Below are 18,833 nucleotides of genomic sequence, written 5' to 3' on the forward strand. Positions count from 1 at the left end.
GCACAGGCTTTGATAGAAGCTGGTGAAAATGCTAAGAGGAGGGGATGGTGTCAGGGCGGGTAGAGGTGCCAACAACAGGAGGAAAGTAAGAAGGAAGGGAGCCTGGATTTGCTGGAAACACTTCTTGTAGTCAGTAAAGTTTATGAGAATTCAAGGACTTTAGGAGAGAAGGGAAGAGAGGGACCGAGAGAGGAAAGGGGAGAGGGAAGGGGAAGAGAAGAGGAATGGGAGGGAGGAGTGTGTCCAGGAGTCAGAAATTAGTGAGAGACTGGTAAGACAAATGATTGATTTGCTTTAACTGCAAGCACTGGGCAGAAAAGAGATGATGATGTTTGTAGAGCAGACACTAAAGGAGGAAAGAAGTTGATGCCATCATAGTAAACTTCTGGTTAGTAGTGCAGGTAGAAGTCAATCCTTTTGCTTTAAAATCATCCAATTTCTTTGTTGGCATCTTTTCCTTTTTTTCCATTAATATCATCAAAGATGTGCATGAAGCATGGAGACTTAGTAAATATTTGTTGGATTGAATTGAAACTGAAATGTTGCTAAACAATTTCTCTTAAGTCTACTCAGACAATTTCACTACCCTGAAAAACAGGCCCAGGAGCTCTGTATCCAGAATTGAATGAAAGCAATGCTCTTTTCAGTGGATTTAAGGACCTCGCAGATGTCAGAACTCTCTCCCCTACACAGAGAATGGTTGCCACCATAAGGGAGGAAAAACGCCTTTTCCTCTATCCTTCTAAGTTCTCAGCTGCGGCCTCTGTTAGCAAAAGACGTATTAACAAGAGAAAAGCATACATATTTATTTAATATAAGTTTTATGTGACAAATGAGCCTTCATAAGGAAATGAAGACCCAAAGAAGCACTTAAACCTCAGTGTTTTTATGCCACATTTGATGAAGAATGGAGAGTCATGGAAAAATATGATAGCACCAAAAAAAGGGCTATGAGCTAAGAGTAGAAAAATGGGGGTAACAGCAAGGCCTGTTCACTCAGATTCCTCTCAGTGTCCCTCTCTCTTTGGAAATAAGGATGCTCCTTTCCTCCGCGTACAAGGAGGGCAACTCTCACCTGAGGGGCTTCTGACCCGCTTCAGAGGAAGGTCAGAAAATCCTTCCTGTACCTGCTGTTTCTCAAATTCCTTCAGCATGAAATATTCAATGTGCCAAGGTGCCGTATTTTGGGGTAGCATGTCCTGAACCCCATCACCATCTTCGATACAGTTCCTTTACTCCTCACTTATGAACCTGTGCATATCCTACTATGTCTAATTGTTGTTAGCACTGGGCTCTACACCTTCCATTGAACTTCCATGCAACAGACCTGAACCCAGAACCTCATCCTGTGCTACACAGGACTTGACTGATAGAGAGGGATCTAAGAGATAATGTGTGGATGGAAGGTAGGAAATGTGGTGACAGAATGAATGAGGTGGGTGGCTTTGGGAGAGGAGATTGATTGCTGCGACACCAAGGTTCCTGACTTGAAGAACTGATTAAATGGGGCCTTCACCTACAATGACAGAAAAAGAGAATTGGAGGTAGGATATTACCCAGATGTAATTGAAGCATATTAAGAGTCATTGGGGGCTAATTCCACAGTACCTATTGAAACAGTACTATAAGATATACCAGGAGCTATCTCTAAGTTATGGTTCTAGTGTAACCCATAGGAACTGTTCCAAAAACTCAGGGGACAAAAATGGCCGTATCTCTTATTTTTCTTCAGTAAGCCCTACCTTTCTCTTTTGTGTTCACTCCTGGGAATTTACACAGCCTAATTGAGGTGTAGATCTGAATTCTATATCCAATGAGGATAAATCTGGAATTTGGTTCCTGTGATGCTACACAGTGTGGTTACAAACAAGTCTCACACAGACTACAGTAGTGCTGATACCTATTGGCCAAGTCTTTTTACCATCCCCCATTGTTCTTGGAGGGAGGGTGGTCATCTTGGAGAGAGGATGAAGGGAAGATGGAGGCAGAATGGCTAAGCTTAGCCTAGAATGCCCAGGATCATCTTGGATCATCCCAGAGTCATTGTTCTTAGAGCTCAGCTCTTTCAATACCATGCACAGTTGTCCTCCAAGGTACCCACAACCCCAGGCACACTGAATCAGAGAAAATCTAGTCAGTGCCTACTGCCAAGGGCCTGAAATACCTGTCTGTCCATTATGTGGATCCAGCCTCCAGTTGTTAGGTAATTCTTCCTTCTCAATTCTTGAAACACAAAAGGTCTCCTTACATCCATTTCTTTGACAATAAAGCTAACCATCCAGTTTCCCAAGAAGGGTTCTAGTCCTACCCACTGTCATCATTTCTGAAGTGCTTCTATAAGCATCAAAATTAAAGTGGTTCTATAAGCAAGTTACAAGCCAGGGCTTCTCAACTTTAGTGGCTCTTTGCATGAGTGGTTGATAGAGATTTTGAGTTGGGAGAGATTTAGAGATTATCCAATCCAGGGCTAGCAAATAGACTTCAAAGTGATGTCCATTTCCTCTCCCATGTCATACATCACCAATCAATCATAGAACTCTTTCCTAATGAACTCCTATTCAACCTTGCAATCCTTCCCAATGTATCAGTCCAGAAATACACTCACAATTGGTCCGAGTTGATAAGAAATATGAAGCCTATTTGCCACCCAGATCTAGCCTGATCTCCTTTCTAAATGGTAGAAAGAAAGAGAGAGAGAGGGAGAGAGGGAAGGAGGGAAGGAGGGAGGGAGAGAGAGAAGGAAGGGAACAGAGGGAGGGAGGGAGGAAGGAAGGGAGGAAGGGTAAGTGCCTTGCCAAGATTCTATAAGCTTTTTTGGTATCATAGAGAGTACAATTTTTGTAACGCCAGGCCTTAACATTTTTATTAATTAATGTTAATAGTTTTTGCTTCACAGAGCTTATTTTGTAGAATAAATTCTCCTTAGAGAGCAACCCTGTGAGATAAGTTGTAGCATTGTACAATATAGAGGATCTGAGCCCCATTAGAATGAGGGACTTTGCAGCCCTTTAATTTCCAAGCAACTTCTGTATCACTGAGAGCAGAGCTAATAATCCCACAGACTCACTTACAAGCTGAGAAGTGATGGTTTGCAGTTCTTTAACATTTATGCATACCTAGATGCCAAATGGACTCAACTCTAAACTTTCTGCTGTCACTCTTAACAGGCAGGCTGAAAGCAGGTCAAGTGTGTGGGCTCATCCTTCAGTTATTTTGGAATTAGTGTTCCACTTGGGCTGGGCCTACGTAATGCTGCATCGACTCATTGAAAAATGAAAAATTAGGTCAATCACCTAGCTATTTTGATAACCAATGAAAAGTCATCAATGTGTCCATTCTGAGTATTAGGCAATAAACCATGAGAATCCATTGTTTGTGGTATGTATAGACAACAAATACTATCAAGATCTCTGATCTAATAATAATACATAATATTTAATGAGTACCATTTATATGCCAGGCCCAATGCTAAGCACTAGCACTTTAAATATATTATCTTATTTAACCTTTACAACAATCCTGTGAGGGCAAGTACTATTTTTCCATTTCAGAAATGAGGAATCAAAAGCATATTTATCTTTTTAAAAATTGATTAAATTGCTGAATTAAAATTTTGGATTATATATTTAATAAAAATAAATGTTCTTTTATACTGTGGTTAATAGTAAGCCTAAGGAATTTCTATTAGAAAACTTATCAAGTAATAGGGTCTTGGCGTGCACCGCTATTGCTTTGGTTTCAAAAATTCTTCACAGTAAAAAGTGAATTTAGAAAAACAGCCTGAAGATCTGGAATGCTGAGGTCATTCAGGAGAATTTAGCCCTTGGTGGGCTTAGGATTCTTTATCTTGAGTTTTCCATTTCCTAACACCTCATACTGGCTTGAGGCCACAGTGACAGAATTTAGACCCTGTTTGCATTCACTAAGCTCCCACTTAGAGGAGCTGTGTCATGTTGGTGCCACAGAAGAATACAGGGAGGGACAGTCCAGCTATTCCACTTGCCAAGATCATCTATAAAAAGGTACATGATCCAGGAAAGTTATGCTACTTATTGCCAACATTTCAACATTTTGTATGTATATGAAATGACTAAAGTAACCAAGGAGGGAAGACTTGAAGGGAAAAATAAGTCAAAAGTAGTCAATCAATAAATAATTTAAGAGGATGGCAATGAAAGGGAAATATGAAAGTACTATCATTTTGTCTTGGTGATGAAAAAGGATGTGGTGGGTCAATTGTGGGTATGCATTTGAGTCTTAAATCATTTTAATGTCTATGGATAAACTCCCTCTTTTACCCCCAACCAGTTGCCTCCATGAGTCAGTAATAAGTTCTGATAGATGAGGCTCCCTCCAAAGTTTGGAGCTCAGATAATAGGTGAGCACCCTCCTCCCCTTCCTCAACTGTATGCTTTGGACACAGATAGATCTACATGCCAAGTTTCTTCCTTGGTCAGGACATGGGGACAAGGCTGTGAGTGGAGAATTGTGTTAGCAGATAAGGCTTATATGAGATGGTATATAAAGCCATCTCTCCAGGCATGTGCCTTGGACAGGAGGGTGGAGATGGTGGTAAGTGTGTGTGCATGTGTGGAAAAATTCTCACGGCCAGAAGATGCAATTGAAAGAGAAGAAAGAGTAGGCATGCAGCGTAGGAAAGGGAAATACCACAGGAAGTAGAACTAGAAAAGACCCTTATGACGGTGAGGTTGATTCCTAAGAAATATTTGGTCAGGAGAATTGTTTGCCAGGAGAAATAGATAAAAAGTCTTCTTTTACTTTCCAGATCAAACGCAACTCCTTAGCAGTCTGAGAGATGTAGAAGGTACTGCCCACAGTATGGGCTCATTAAGAGTTTTGGAAAATCTTGGCTTCCCGTTGCCTAGCACGGAAAAGCCAGGGATCAAAATGTATCAGCATGATAAAAATGATGAATGCAAACACAGATGTTTAAAACTCAGGTGTACATTATTATATTGATGCAGATTAATCATCCTGAAACTTAGAGAGGGCTGCTGACACCAGCCTGTTCAAGAATTGTATCTCAGCGGCCAGTTTGTCTCAAGTACAATTGTAACTCATTTGTCAAGAGATTTAGCCCCTGGCTAATGGAAAGGAACAGACAGGAAGTACAAGTAAGTTATAAAATAAAAATTTTTCAGGTGCTTTTTTGCTTAAAAAATAGCTCAGCGATCTATAAATTGACTGAACTTGGCTTGGTTTAACTTTGCCAAATATTGTCATCATCTTGGACTCACTGATGCTACATGAAGCTGCAGTTTTTCCATCATGGGTACATGTTCTTTTGGTGGAGATAAATGTTTTTTTTTGGTACACTTCACTCAGCTCCCTTTCTTCTAGCTTTTTTTGCTATTCACTACTTTTCTAAGCAGGAAGTTCAACCACTGGAGATTTCACTGACATCTAAGTGCAATCATAGTCTTTGGAGGATAGAAATAATTAAACTAGATTATATTCATATTTCATATCTTTTTATAACTTCATATACTTTAATACACCCACAGCGACAGGTAAAAGTGAGTCAAGATTTCCATAAAGAGACATTTCACCTTGTGTCTAATTGAAAATGCAAAATAAGAAGTAAGTTTTAGAGATGAAACCACATTGGAACAGAAGGTCTGGCATATGAATGAGTTTGCTCTTCAAAAAAATGCATAAACAAACCTATTGTTTAATATTATAAAATCGTCTGCTTTGACATTTTGGGGAAGGAGTGAAGGGAATGGATATTTACTAGTTGTGTGAGCTTGTGGACCAATCTCTTAATGTTCTGGGCTTGAGTTTTGTCATCTTTGAGGTTGGATTAGATTATTTTAGTATCTCCTCTAGTTTTGAGATTTCGTGATTCAGTCCTAGAAATGATAGAAACATTCTACAGAAGAGCTGAATGCCTTGGGAGGAAGCAAAGTTTTCAGAAGATGATCCAACTTAATTTATGATGTTTATTATTTTCCTTGTTCCGGTGTAGTGTTTGGAATATCCATATCTATGAGGAACGGAATCACTCTCCCTTAGACAGAGCTTGATAAAGTTCTTATCCTTTAGATGAGTTCCCTAAGCAGCACAGTACACGATGTGTGAGAAGATTTTAGCTTTCTACATTTCACAATCATGTTTCTCTAAGGGCAACACTGATCACCTTAGTGTGTGTTCTTGAGCAGAGGGAGTGAGCCCCAGTGAGTTTAGAGAGCTTGGCAAAAAGCAAGGCCAGCTCATGAAGAGTCTTTTACTCCACAAGAGAGGGGCTTGGACATCTCAGCACCTTATTAGGAAGGTGATGAAAAGCCATCAATAACTTTTAATGAAAGGAGAGGTGATGAGAAAGAAATTATCTGATTTGTACTTTAGAAAGAAAACTCTGGCATAAAGTAGAAAACAAATGGGTATGGGGACAGCCCACAGTCAGTGGTGACCAGTTAAGATGCTGTGGAAATAGTCCAGGTAGAAGATGAAAAGGAAACTAAAGTAGGACCAGTGAAGATGCAAAGAGGGCGATGACCCCGAGAATAATTCAGTGCATAGAAATACCACGGTTTAGTTGTCTTATACACGCGGAAGGTCAGGGAAAGAGGGAAGATGAACGTGACTCTTAGGTTTCTGTCTTGGGAAACTGGGGAGATGGTAGATGTTTGGGTAGAGAAAATAATGGGCTCAATTCTGTGCATGCTGCATGAAAGTACCGCAGGAATGGTCACAAGAGAGGAGGAGAGGGAGGGGGGGAATGTTGACTTTATTGCAGAGGGAGAAAAAAGAACCCAACAAGAGAAGGTGGAGGCCTTATCAGCAAGGCTGTGGGTGTCGCAATGCTTTTGAAGGCTCTTGCCACCTGCAGCCCTTGGCTTGCCCAACTGATTAAACATACACTTCATATCTCATGGAGCTTATGGTGTGGGAGAGACAGACAGAGAGAAATAATTATGCCATTGGATGAGCTAGCATCATGCTTCTCTCTGTATTCCTGATGCCAAGACAAATAGTAAGCCACTTTATGCTTGTTGAATAAATGGATAAATTAATTAATGAAGTTCTATAATAAAAATACGTAAAACATGATATAGGACCATTGAGAAAACAATGAACTATTTTTGAGTGGAGGGTACAAAGTCAGATAATATTTATCAGAGAAGGTGGCATTTAATCTGGGCCTTGAAGGCAGACAGTAGGTGAGAAACAACTGAGGTAAAGGGAATGGCCTTTGTGAAGGCACGTGGGTATTAAAATGAATCTGTCCTTTATTTTGAGCTCTTAAAGAAGGACATCCTTTTAAGACAGTGGTGTTGAGCTTTATTTTAGTATGGATTATCACATGGGGATTTTTTTTTTAATTCTTAAAAAAAGACATTCACTCTTGAAAATATGGCTCTATTTCATAGCATTTAGGATTACTGTATTATTATGCTTTGAGGATAAAATAAATAGAAATGGTGTGCATAATTTCCCCCACTTAAATGAAATGGAAAATAGTTCAACTAAAGTTATTCCCTCAATGAGTGAGTGAATGATGTAATGATGCTCTTACGTGAACAACAGCATCAATACTGATGAGGAAACCCTGAGAATATTTAAAGACCTTAGTTTTGGAATGAGTAAGTGTGGACTAAATTAGGTTTTAAAAATTACTATTAATTTTTTTCAATAAACTGGAGCACTGAAGAGCCATAAATATGCATGTTTTCAGTCTTCCTCCTTTCAGCCTTCACAGACTATAGTCTAGAACTCAGTCTTAAGGTATCAGCATTCTGATATCTTGTTGTAATGTATTTATAAAAAATAAGACAAACAAGATTTCCTAGACTCTGTCACATATGTTCCCTGCTTTAACTAATCAAATATTGTTTAATACGTTTTATGTGTCAAGTCTAAAATTATATATCATGAGGAATATTCTGGCTCCCAGGAATTTGCAGACCAGGAAGAGAGATAAAATTTACCCAAATGAAAAATAAAAAGCAATCAACAACAAAAATTTGTGATTCTGATTATTAAAGTTCAATAGAATTCCCAAAGAATTAAGTCTCCTTTTAGCTACTTGCCTTGTTGCATGTTGGTAACAGATACCTCATTGCACCCAAGGACTCAGTGTGTGCATCTGAAAAATTTATATTTTATTCACCTTCTGTTCCTGGATCTCTACGTATATTCTGATATTTTTCCAACAGAGTTTTTTTATGGACACTTTCAGAAGGCTTGAATTCAACAAACATTTATCAATTGCTTCCTGTGTACCTGTTACCTTGCCAGTTACGGTGGAGGATTGTGAGATGAAAAAGACATAGCCCCTGCCCTCCAGGTGCTTTTTGGGGATGGGAAATGTGGGAGTAGGTTGGGAGTTAGAGAAGTACTCAGATAACTACTCTAGGCAGAGTAAGTTAAGAATCAGGGAAGAAGGAAATCAGAAAGCTATGAGTGAAAGCAATAGTCTCTCAAAGCATCAGAAAAAATAGTACTGAGAACCTTCTACGTATCAGATACTACAAGAAATAACAAGGCAGAGGACATGGGTCTCAAAATCGTCATAGAAATAAAAGAGCAAAAATGAGATTTACTCAATATTTTTTATTCGACTGGATCATGTAAATCTTCAATTTACTTGTTATAAAGCATCATCTTATGCCTTGAAAGGCTTAGTGAAGTGAGTATTGTGTTTGATAAGTCTTTCCTACCCACTGCTTGGGCTCAGAACTCAGGGCAATTGTTCCTCTTGTCTGAGACTCCAGTATTTCTTTGGGAGCAGACAGCTTGATGGTCCTCTCCTCTTTTGAGATCAGTTACATCTCTTATTAGCACACTGCTGCCGGCTCATCTCTAGCACCTGCTACCCACCACCAAGTGGATGGGTGGTACCCAGTTCCTATTTGACTCACTGCTATGACTCCTGGGAGTAAATGCAGTGGAGCAGCTTTTGTGGTTCACATATAAGACCACAACTTGGTTCCAACTCACGTGCTTTGAGTGAGGATTAAACTGCGAACTTGAATCTCTCTTTGTAGGGCTGGCTTCCTAGCTGTATCAGAGGTTCCAGGGATCCAGCTGACATTGCAGGTCAGCCTCAGGGGCTCCTGAAGGAAGTTTACAGGTCTAGGAGTCTTGGCCACACCCTTAGAGATTCTTTTTCAGCTGGCCTGGGCAAGAGATTTTTAAACGCTACTAGGTGATTCTTATAGGGAGGCAAGCGTGAGAACTATAAAATGCTCTCCAGGGAAGCCTCTGGGTTCTGGGAGCCCTTCCTCTCTGGTTCTGAGAGAGTTTGACTACTCTTCTAGTGTGGGAAGCATGACTTTACCAAGCCCTACTATTCTAGGGAGAATCAGTTAGAATATTTGGGGATCAATGTAAAATATTATGTAAATATGTTAATCACAAGTCAATGGCAGTTTGTCAGGTTCCCTCGAATCTTCAGTTGACACATATTTCTTGGGTAGGTGTTATGGCAGCCATTGTTCAAGGTCGACGGGATGTAACCGTGAGAAAGACTCTTCTGTTAACAAGAAGCTACATAGTATGGTAGAAAGAACACAGGCTTCAGAATCAGAAAATCCTTTGAGTTTTGACTCCACTATTTATCTTGTTGTGTGACTTTTCAAAAATTAACTTCAACAACATTGATCCCCCCACCCAGGCCTCAGATATCATGTCTATAAAATTGAGACGTTAATACATATTTTGTGGTGCTGTGCGTTAGGACTAAAAGTCATATACACACACATGCTCACACTCACACACACATAAATATCCACTTACCAAACATCTGCTTACTATATGGTAGACACTAAGCAAAATGTTGTATGTACTTTTTTTGTTAAATCTCCAAGATAATTCATTTACAGATGAGAAAATTGAGACTCAGAGAGATTAAACAGAGTGTTCATAGTCACACATGTAGAAAGTTGCAAAGGGAGCATTTGTCTGATAATGTGGTAGATCATTATAATAATGCCCCCCAATGAATCACACCTTCCTGTGTCCACACACCTTTGCAATGTGAAGTTGCTACTCCTCCCAAGAGATGAGGTCTATTTCTTGGTTTCCTTGGGTCTGAGCTGACCATATGGTGGACATGACATTGTCTGAGCTCTGGAGCCTAGGTTTTAACAAACCATGCAGCTTCCACTCTCACGGTCTTGGACCCTTGAGATTACTGTGCTGTGAAGAAATGCAGTCTAGCCCACTGGAGAATGAGAGGCCATGTAGAGGGGAACCAAGGTTCCTCAACTGACAGCCAGCACCAATTTCAATACATGTGAATGAAACTAGTTTGGACCCACCAGCGGCAGTCAAGCTGTCAGGTGACTGCAGTCACCTGAGTGATCCCCAATGAGACCAGCAGAAGAACCACCCACCCAAGCCTCAGAATTGTGAGAAATGAGCCACTGAGTTTTGGATGGTTTGTTATTATGCGTCAACACATAACTGTAACAGAGACCAAAGCTCTTGCTTTTAACCACTTTTCTAGAAAGTGTGTATGAAATACATAGTATATTGCTTGGCACACAGTAGGTGTTCATTAATTGGTCATTCTGATTATCGTTATTATTATTAGATCTGGAGGCAGAGCATATGTACTCAAAGATCGCCCTAATGGCAATGATGATAAATGGCAATGGGTTAAACAAACACATGCTGTGGGAATTTAGGGGACATTCACTTTGGGCTGGAAGGATAGTGTAGCATTGGCGCTACCCCTTGAAGCTTGCGGGCATTTGATAAACCTGTAGAAACCCCATTGTCCTGCAAAACTTTGTCTGCCTCAGCTTATGATCACTAAACTTATAACCACTGCCCACTTCTTTTTATTACTTCTCATGTTATTAATGTGAAAGAACATGAGCCCCTGCTAGCACTCCCCAAAGCCACAGAATTCTATTAAAAAACAAGAGAATTCTATTAAAAACAACTGCCACAGAAAAAGAAAGTTTAAATAGAGTATAAGCAATTACCTGAAGGTCTGTTGCCTGATTTCCCTTGGGCAGTTTTCTGGAAGGTGCCAGCATATGAGTCAGTGCACAATTTCATGACTGAGAGAGAGGTTATCAGAGACAGGATATTCCTTTTCTTCAGGGAAAAAATAAGGCAGATCAACATAAAAGTCTTTCAAACTCTCTCGGTAACTAGAATGATCTTGAATTTTTAAGACATCTTGAAATACTTAAGAAACGGTTTCAAGTTATCACTGTTTTGATATTGCCAAGAGGTTAGTCTAAGTGTCATTGCCTTGGAAAGCAATTTTTTTTGACCAAAAGATAATTTAATCATTAAATGGCAATTTGGTCCAATAAGCAGGAGTAAGGCAGTATCAGCATGAATTTCAAAAACCTGCTAAAAGCTATAAATATAGCCTGCAATATTTTGCAATATCTAAAGTGTTTGGCCTCATGTTGAACATGCTCCATTGTTCAAACCAGCTGTGTTCTTTCCCTCTTTCATTTCTATAAAACTGGGATAAAGGCTGTCAAAGCAAACGCGGCAGCAGCAGCCGCAGACTTGCTTGCTGAAAAGTTCTGTGTACATAGTACATAGCAGTCTCAAGATGGAACTTTGAATGTTTCAAACCAGAACAAAGTCTTCATCTAATTATAAGTGAACTATATTAAGCACAAAAGGCAATTTCAAATTATACTGAACAAAGTTACATTTTACTCTTTGCTTTCAAAATGCATTTATCGCAATTTCGCAAACTAATTGCAAATTCATTTTGCTTAATTTTCTTAGGTTATTTCTTTTATTGCTTTCAAGTGCTCTGCATATTTCTAAACCATCGAAATCCATAAGGGAGATTTAGAGAAGCTTTTTTTTTGTTAATTTGTATTTAAAATTGTAGAATAGGAAATGAAGCATTCTTTTTGTTTCTTATTCGTGGATTAATGTGGTGACCATTAAATCAGTTCCGGTTATTATAGACACATTCAAAATAGAGGGGAAAAAAGTTACCAGTGATGAGCATATTTGAAAAACTAGATTTGGAGAAAGACATTGCAATTTTAGAGACAAACTCAAATGGAGCCATATGTAACTGACTGCCACTTATACCTATACAACCGCAGGTCTTTGTATAACTTTGCCGGGGTTGGTAAGAGGGAGCTCTCCATTTTTTACCAAGGTTGATTATCTACTATGTAGATTAACTACGGCAAACGGTTCATCTAAGTATGGTTATTTTGCTCTGTTTACTGTAATTCCAGTTTGTCTTTCCCAGTTACATACTGTGTCTAGGATAAAATAATTCTAAACTAACCTCTAAAACTCTTGCATTCCAAAGTCAAATACAAGTTGATACATTCAAAAAAAATTTTTGTTGTTGTTTTTATTTACAGTCTGCCGTCGCCTTGCACCGTTAGAAGAGATAGTGGCCGGTGACCAGCGTGCAGCATGTGCAATTTTGTTTCAGTAGTTTCACAGACAAAGCACGTTTCTGGAAAGATTGAATTCATGGTTTGACATGGACTTTATTCATAGCTGTTCTAGAGGGAAGTGTCAGCCCCTAAAGAGTCTGCTGTCTAGTCTTTGGGGTGTGTGTTGTGAGGTGTGTGGGCCTGTGTCTGTGTCTGTTGTGGGTGTGGAGGGAGAAATGATCCCTCGAGGAGCCGAGGGCATCAGTTCTATATTTTCTCCCCAGCATTGGGGCAGATAAGATAGCTAATGGCATTGGATCTCTAGGCCCACATGTTTAGTAAGTAGAATTACTCTATCTTCTTGTGACTGAGTAAATTGTTTATGTGCTAGTTAATTAATTGCCCCCAAATAATAAGAATACTGTGTGCTTCATTCTGCACTTTGTGGATTGTAGCAGTTTTTGATTGAGGGGAATGTCATCAAATTGTAATAATAACCTACATTTACATAGCACCTTCGATACTTTCATACTAAAGGATCCCAAAATACTTCGAAATTCCCCTGAATAGATGTGAGAGCTACAGATGTCTTTCCTTAAATGTCCTGAAATATCATCTTGCCTGTAATTAAAATACAGTCATTCTTGAAACATAGCCATAGAAAATGGAAAGTATTATCTCCTTGGTTGGAGTTGGAATTAATCAAAGATTTTGGATTTAAAGAGCTTGTTTAAGGAGATAGAGATCTAATTTGTGATTATTCTGGTCCCAGCCCTCCTCTTGCTTGGCTCACCTCCTTATGGCCATCTAGTCTACCACACATCGTAGAAAAGAGTCCACTCTCCCTCCGCCCCTTTCCAGTCCTCCCTCCCCTCCGTTTTCTTCTCCTCCTTTTACTCTTCCTCCTTCTCCTTTAATAAGGTGAGCTGATCCTTCCCCCTGCTTAGATGACAGCCAGAATTTATGGCTTTGCTCTAAATTAGCGACTATTGGTTTTTCAAGTTCTTGCTGAAAACATAATCTCAAGCTTTTTGTTACCCAACTCTTACCAAACTCTGAGCTGAAAGAAATAGTAGTCACACAGAACGGCTTGAAGGATTTCCAAATTACTCATTTCTCTAGATATTTAAATATTTACCCTTAAGATCAATTCAAACCACAAGAGAGCTGGGTAGTTTATTATTTCACTCTCTCAGGAGATTTTCTTTTTTTGAATTTTATTTACTAGTTTATTTTTCTTATTCAAGAATGATGTTGGACAGCGCTTTTATTGAACTGTGCTTTGCTGTTGTGTCATCCTCTAGATTGAAGGAAGTTGGGAGACAAGGTCACATGAAACTTGCTCTATTTGTCACAGGAGTGTTACTACAAAGTCTATGGCATCACACAATGTTCTCTTTATGTGGATCTGAGAGAGAGATTCCTCTCTGGTCTCAGTGCTAGGAAAGACTTGGCTTCTTTATAGCAACTGTGTTATTTTTACTTCTAGACACCACCAATCATATCATATTTTTCTTTATTTGGCTGCTCACAAGCTTACAGCCAAATTTGCAGCCCACTTCTAGGAGCTGTGCAAACTTTATAGCCTGCATTTCTCTGTGCTAATCTTTCTCCTGGTTTTATTTTATTTGTCTACTCTTTTTTCCCCCACTTCTTATTATTGTAACATGATTTACTGAGTGCATTTTTGAGTCTATCTCATATCCTTTTCAAAATAGGGACCAGTAGATATAAGAGAGCAAATAAATAGCAAGGAAAAGAGTTCTGTGGATCCCTAGGGCTGCCTGAGTTATTTCACATACAGCCAAGACAGAGTGCTCTCAGTTGGTGCTGCCAAGCTGTGTGGCATCCACACGCCTCATCCCTGGAGACCTGGGGCTTCAGACATTGTGAAAGGATATTCTACTCAGGTCTCCAAGAGGAAAAGGTGTTCTGGGCCCAAGTAGGTGAATTCCAGTCTTCTCCCCTCCCTGTGTTGGATACCAAAATTCTTAAGGAATGTAATAGGATATTTGGAGTAAATTCCAACTCCACAAATCCTCCAACGAAGAGATCACAGGAAGCTCAGAACGGCCTCGTCTCCATGGCTTATGGCTCGGGTGTTCCATATGGAAGGAAATGCTCAAGCAGGAGAGAGAAGGTAGAGTCAGACACTAGATGCCTGCATGAGGTTGGAATAGTCCCCAAATTGGGAGAGTGAGTTGTGGGCTGGCTGATGGAAGAGAGAGTTGGATGGTCACGATACTGTCTTTAGGGACTCTTCTTCATGGTTTAGGCAAAACAGTTGCCATCAGGGTTCCCAGAAGTATCAGAGGCCCAAGAAGTGTACGTGAGTCAGGGACCAGCAACCTAGGTCAGGGCGTTTTAGAGGGCAGGGATCTCAGGTAGTTGGCAGGTCTATCAGTTTTAGGATCACTGACCCAGGATTCAGTGAAATGATTCCAGCTCCTCCCTTGCATGCTTGGCAAACATTTAAGCCTTTTGCAATAATACTATATATGCAATTGTTGCCCTGTTGGGAAGGCAAGAATAATACCACCAAATTGCAAACATGGGCCCAGAAAGTTGCTCTGGCACTGCTCATATCCTAATTCCTGCCCTGTACTAGGGTTCTGGCAAGAAGCTGATTGCGAATTATTTATTTATTTTTTTTGGCGTATAGAAAATGGGAGACAGTCCAGGTAAGCAAAAAGGAGCCTAGACAAAAGTTTTATTTCCTTGCATTGACTCTGTTCCAAGGTGTGAAGTTTCGTCCATCTTTAAGATCTAATTTTACTTTAAAAATATGGACAGAAAAAGAAGAGAACTGCACACCATCCCTGATTCTCTTATCAGCTTCTGCAGACGTAAAGGATAGAACATTTTATAGATATGAGTGATTTGCTGGAGATTACCCAGGAAGTAGAGTAAGTGGGATTGGGACATATGAGAAACATTTTGAATTTTCTGAGAGAAGACAATAAGGTAATAAAAGCTGAGATCAATCTAGAAAGTCTGGCTAGAATTGAGGATCCTACTGCCTCGCCCGATCAGCCATACTTTTCAGTCCTTGGGAGAATTCCAAGAGACAGCAGGGAGAAGAGTCACCTGCTCTCCAAACACCGTGCAGTCATGGCAGTAGTAATGGCGCAGCCCGTAGATAATGTCGTGCCAGCTGAGGGTCAGTGAGAGGTGAATGCAGGTCTGTAGTCTGCACACCTGGGGCTGGCTGGAGGCCCTTGGCACTGTCCTCTGTTTACATGAGTCAGAGCTCAGAGATTCTTTGGCTTCCTGCCTGATTTTTGAGTCACAGCCAACTTGGAGAGGCCAACGAGACTGAGTTCTCTGGACTACCCCAGACAAAGGAGGCCCTTGGTTTTGACCATGGTCCCAGATCTCCTTGGGCCCAGCCTTCTAGCAGCGTCATTCGACGTAACTGTTTATAACAAGATGTCACTTAAACTAGCTCCCCTAGTTACTTGAGATAAACAGCACAGAGGGAGAGAGAGAACTGAGGGAGAGTAATAGAAAAATGTGTGCTTTTAGTTGAGACTTTCAGCTACTCATTTTGATTTTCAAAATAGCCCCCATTTCTGAATTCTGAATTTCTGGGAGAAAGATGGCAAATCTAATGATTGTCATTTAGGTTTTCCAGTGGCTCATTGGTGCTGGAAAATAAGAATTGGAAGGGCAGACACAGGATTGGGGCTGGATCAATTTGGGTTTTTCTTCTCCCCTGATGGCCACCACAATGGTGCTATTTTGTATAGGTGTGTATGTTCTGCATTCTCATGCCTTGCCTTTAAGCCCCAGCAAGGGAAATATGAAAAATTTCTCCCCTAGCTTCTGTTAAATTATTTCAATACAGACTAACATAACCTCCCATTTTATAGTCTTCCATTCAATAGTATCTCAGTACCTACTTTACATAAAACACTGTGCTAGTCACACGAACCTTACAACATGAATAGAGTGGTCTTTGCCTTACAATTTAACAGGTAAGCTTTGACATATATTCAACTATCTATGATACTAGACTTGTTGTAACACATGCATTGGAGAAGTTGAAAGTAAAGCTTTCTGGATGTTCAGAGAAGCCAGAGGAAATTTTCATTGAGAGGTCAGAAAATATTTTCTGAAGAATGTACCTTTTATGACCAGACCTTGAGTGACATACAGCATAGAATTTTAGAGTTAGAAATGAGGAGGGAGAGCATTATAGGAACAGGGGTGACATGAGCTAAGGCCAAGGGCAAGTTCAGGGAACAGACACTGGCCCAAGTGTAGGGTATGTAACAGTTGTCTTCAGAATGTTTTACTGTTTTCACATTTTTCCCCCATATGTTATCACATTTGATCTTTATAACAGCTCCACAGAGTGGGCCTATGATTGTTAAGGACCAAGTTAATAAATTTATTCCTACTCATCGGGCAGCAGGGAGCCACAGAAGGTATTTCTTCAGGGAGTGATGAATTTGAATTGGGCATAATGAAAGACAGCCTAGCAGGAAGGATCTTCTGTAGGCTGGATTGGAGTGGGCAAATCTGGAGTTGGGGAGACCAATTCTGAGGCTACAGTGGGAGTGTATGTTGAGAATGAAAGAACAGGAAGACAGAGATGGGGAGAAGACACATTCCTAAAATAGAATTGCAGGTCAATTGGAAGTGGCTTAAATGTTTCAAGGGGGACTCAAAAACTCATATTTTATGAAATTTTCTGCTCTGACCCTTCCTTAGTTAGAGTTAATTGCTCTTTATCTGTATTCTCAGAAGATTCTGATAACTTTATTTAGCACTTCTTTCTGCCTCACTTAACTGTTATTTACATATCTGATACTCTTCTTCGGTTGCAAGCTTCTGGCAGATGAGGGTTTTGCTGTTCATCTTTGTCCTCCCTCGGGAGGAAGCATGTAGCTCAGTCACTTGCACATGACTAGTATTTAGTAAATACTTGCCATATTTAACTCAAGTTTGGCAATGAGAGAAAAAGGAAAGCTTGAACAGCAGGGTTGCAGGAAAGGGTTTATTTATTTATGTTAAGAAACAAGTGAGACACGGTAGAAAGAACATCCAAGTAGGAGTCAAACTTAGTTTAAATCCTGGCACTACCTATTTATTTTCTACATGACCTTGGCCTAGTCACTTGATGTTTTTAAGCATTATTTTCCATCATGTTAACATGCCAATAATAAAATCAACCTTTTGAGGTTGCTGTGAGGACTAAATGAAACATTATGTGCAAATTGTCTCACACAATGTCTGGCACAGAGGAGAGCTTCAACAATGTTAATTCATGTCCGGGCCTGCTCCAGCCCCCTAACTTGAGCACGTTCCTACACAAATAGGGAGAAGATTACGAGAAGGAAAACATACAAGAAAGGAGAAATTATAGAACAAGTTTCCACAAGATGGAGCAGGCAGAGGAACGGTTTTTGAAACGAAAGACAGATACTACTTCCCTTTAAATACCAATCTCAGAAAAGTTGGAAGAAAGATTATTTTCTGGAGGTGAGGGATGGAGAGGGGATGTCAACGGGGTTGGCTCCTGGAAGAGAGTAAATAATATATGGAACAGCTGCTATGGGTATTGGGGCAGGGAATCAACAATACAAGAGAAGAAGGATTGCTCAGAAGTAAGGAATGTCAGTAAAGCCTGGAGGGCATGAGTTTGCTGTTGACACAATCAACAAGACATCAAAAAGCGTGAGTCCAAAGTACTCCCGGTCACTTCCGTTTACGGAGCACTTGTCAGTGCTGTGCATGGCATTAGACTAGCACAGAAGCAGAATAGCTTGCCCAATCTGGTATTTTGTTCTATCTGGAAATGACTTTAGAGGTTATCTAGTTCAACCCAAACTTAGGTGTGGGAACTGAGTGTGACTTGCCAGAAATTATTTTACTAGAAGGCAGTGTGGTATGATGGTTAAGAGAGTGGCACTAGAAGCTGACTTCCGGGGTTTGAATCCAGCTGTGTGACCTTGGGCAAGTTTCTTAGCCTGTATAAAATTTACCTGCGTGAGATGCAATAATCACTCCATAAATGTTCTCTACACTCAGGTCTCCTGATGCTTGTCCTTTGTTCTGTCTGGCACATAGGCTGCCTTGTTGACTGACAGACTTCCCTGAGGATTGACTGTGGGTAACTGACTGTAAGTCTCTTTTGGTGTAACTCTTTTCTTTTTAAACCATATTAAATATGTTGGGCCCATGTTTCTTATGAATTTGCATCCTTAACCCTTGACACACCAAATTTTCTTTTCAATATTCCTGTTGAATTTACACAGTGCTTTCAAAATAAGGATGATCTTGCTTGAAATACTTGTAATGAATAATCTTTGTATATAATTTATGAAACCAGTCTTATTTCTTTCAGCCATATAGCTTTTACAACCACTCACTTTTGAAGACTAATCTCAATTTTCTTAATGAGAATTCTGTTAAAAAGGGAACACTATTGAGCATATTTTTTGGACAAGGAAACCAAGGAACAGAGAGGGTTAGTGA

The sequence above is a fragment of the Ceratotherium simum genome, chromosome 3 (genome assembly GCF_057802395.1).
Source record: "Ceratotherium simum simum isolate JZ-2026a chromosome 3, ASM5780239v1, whole genome shotgun sequence".
In the NCBI taxonomy this organism is placed as follows: domain Eukaryota; kingdom Metazoa; phylum Chordata; class Mammalia; order Perissodactyla; family Rhinocerotidae; genus Ceratotherium; species Ceratotherium simum.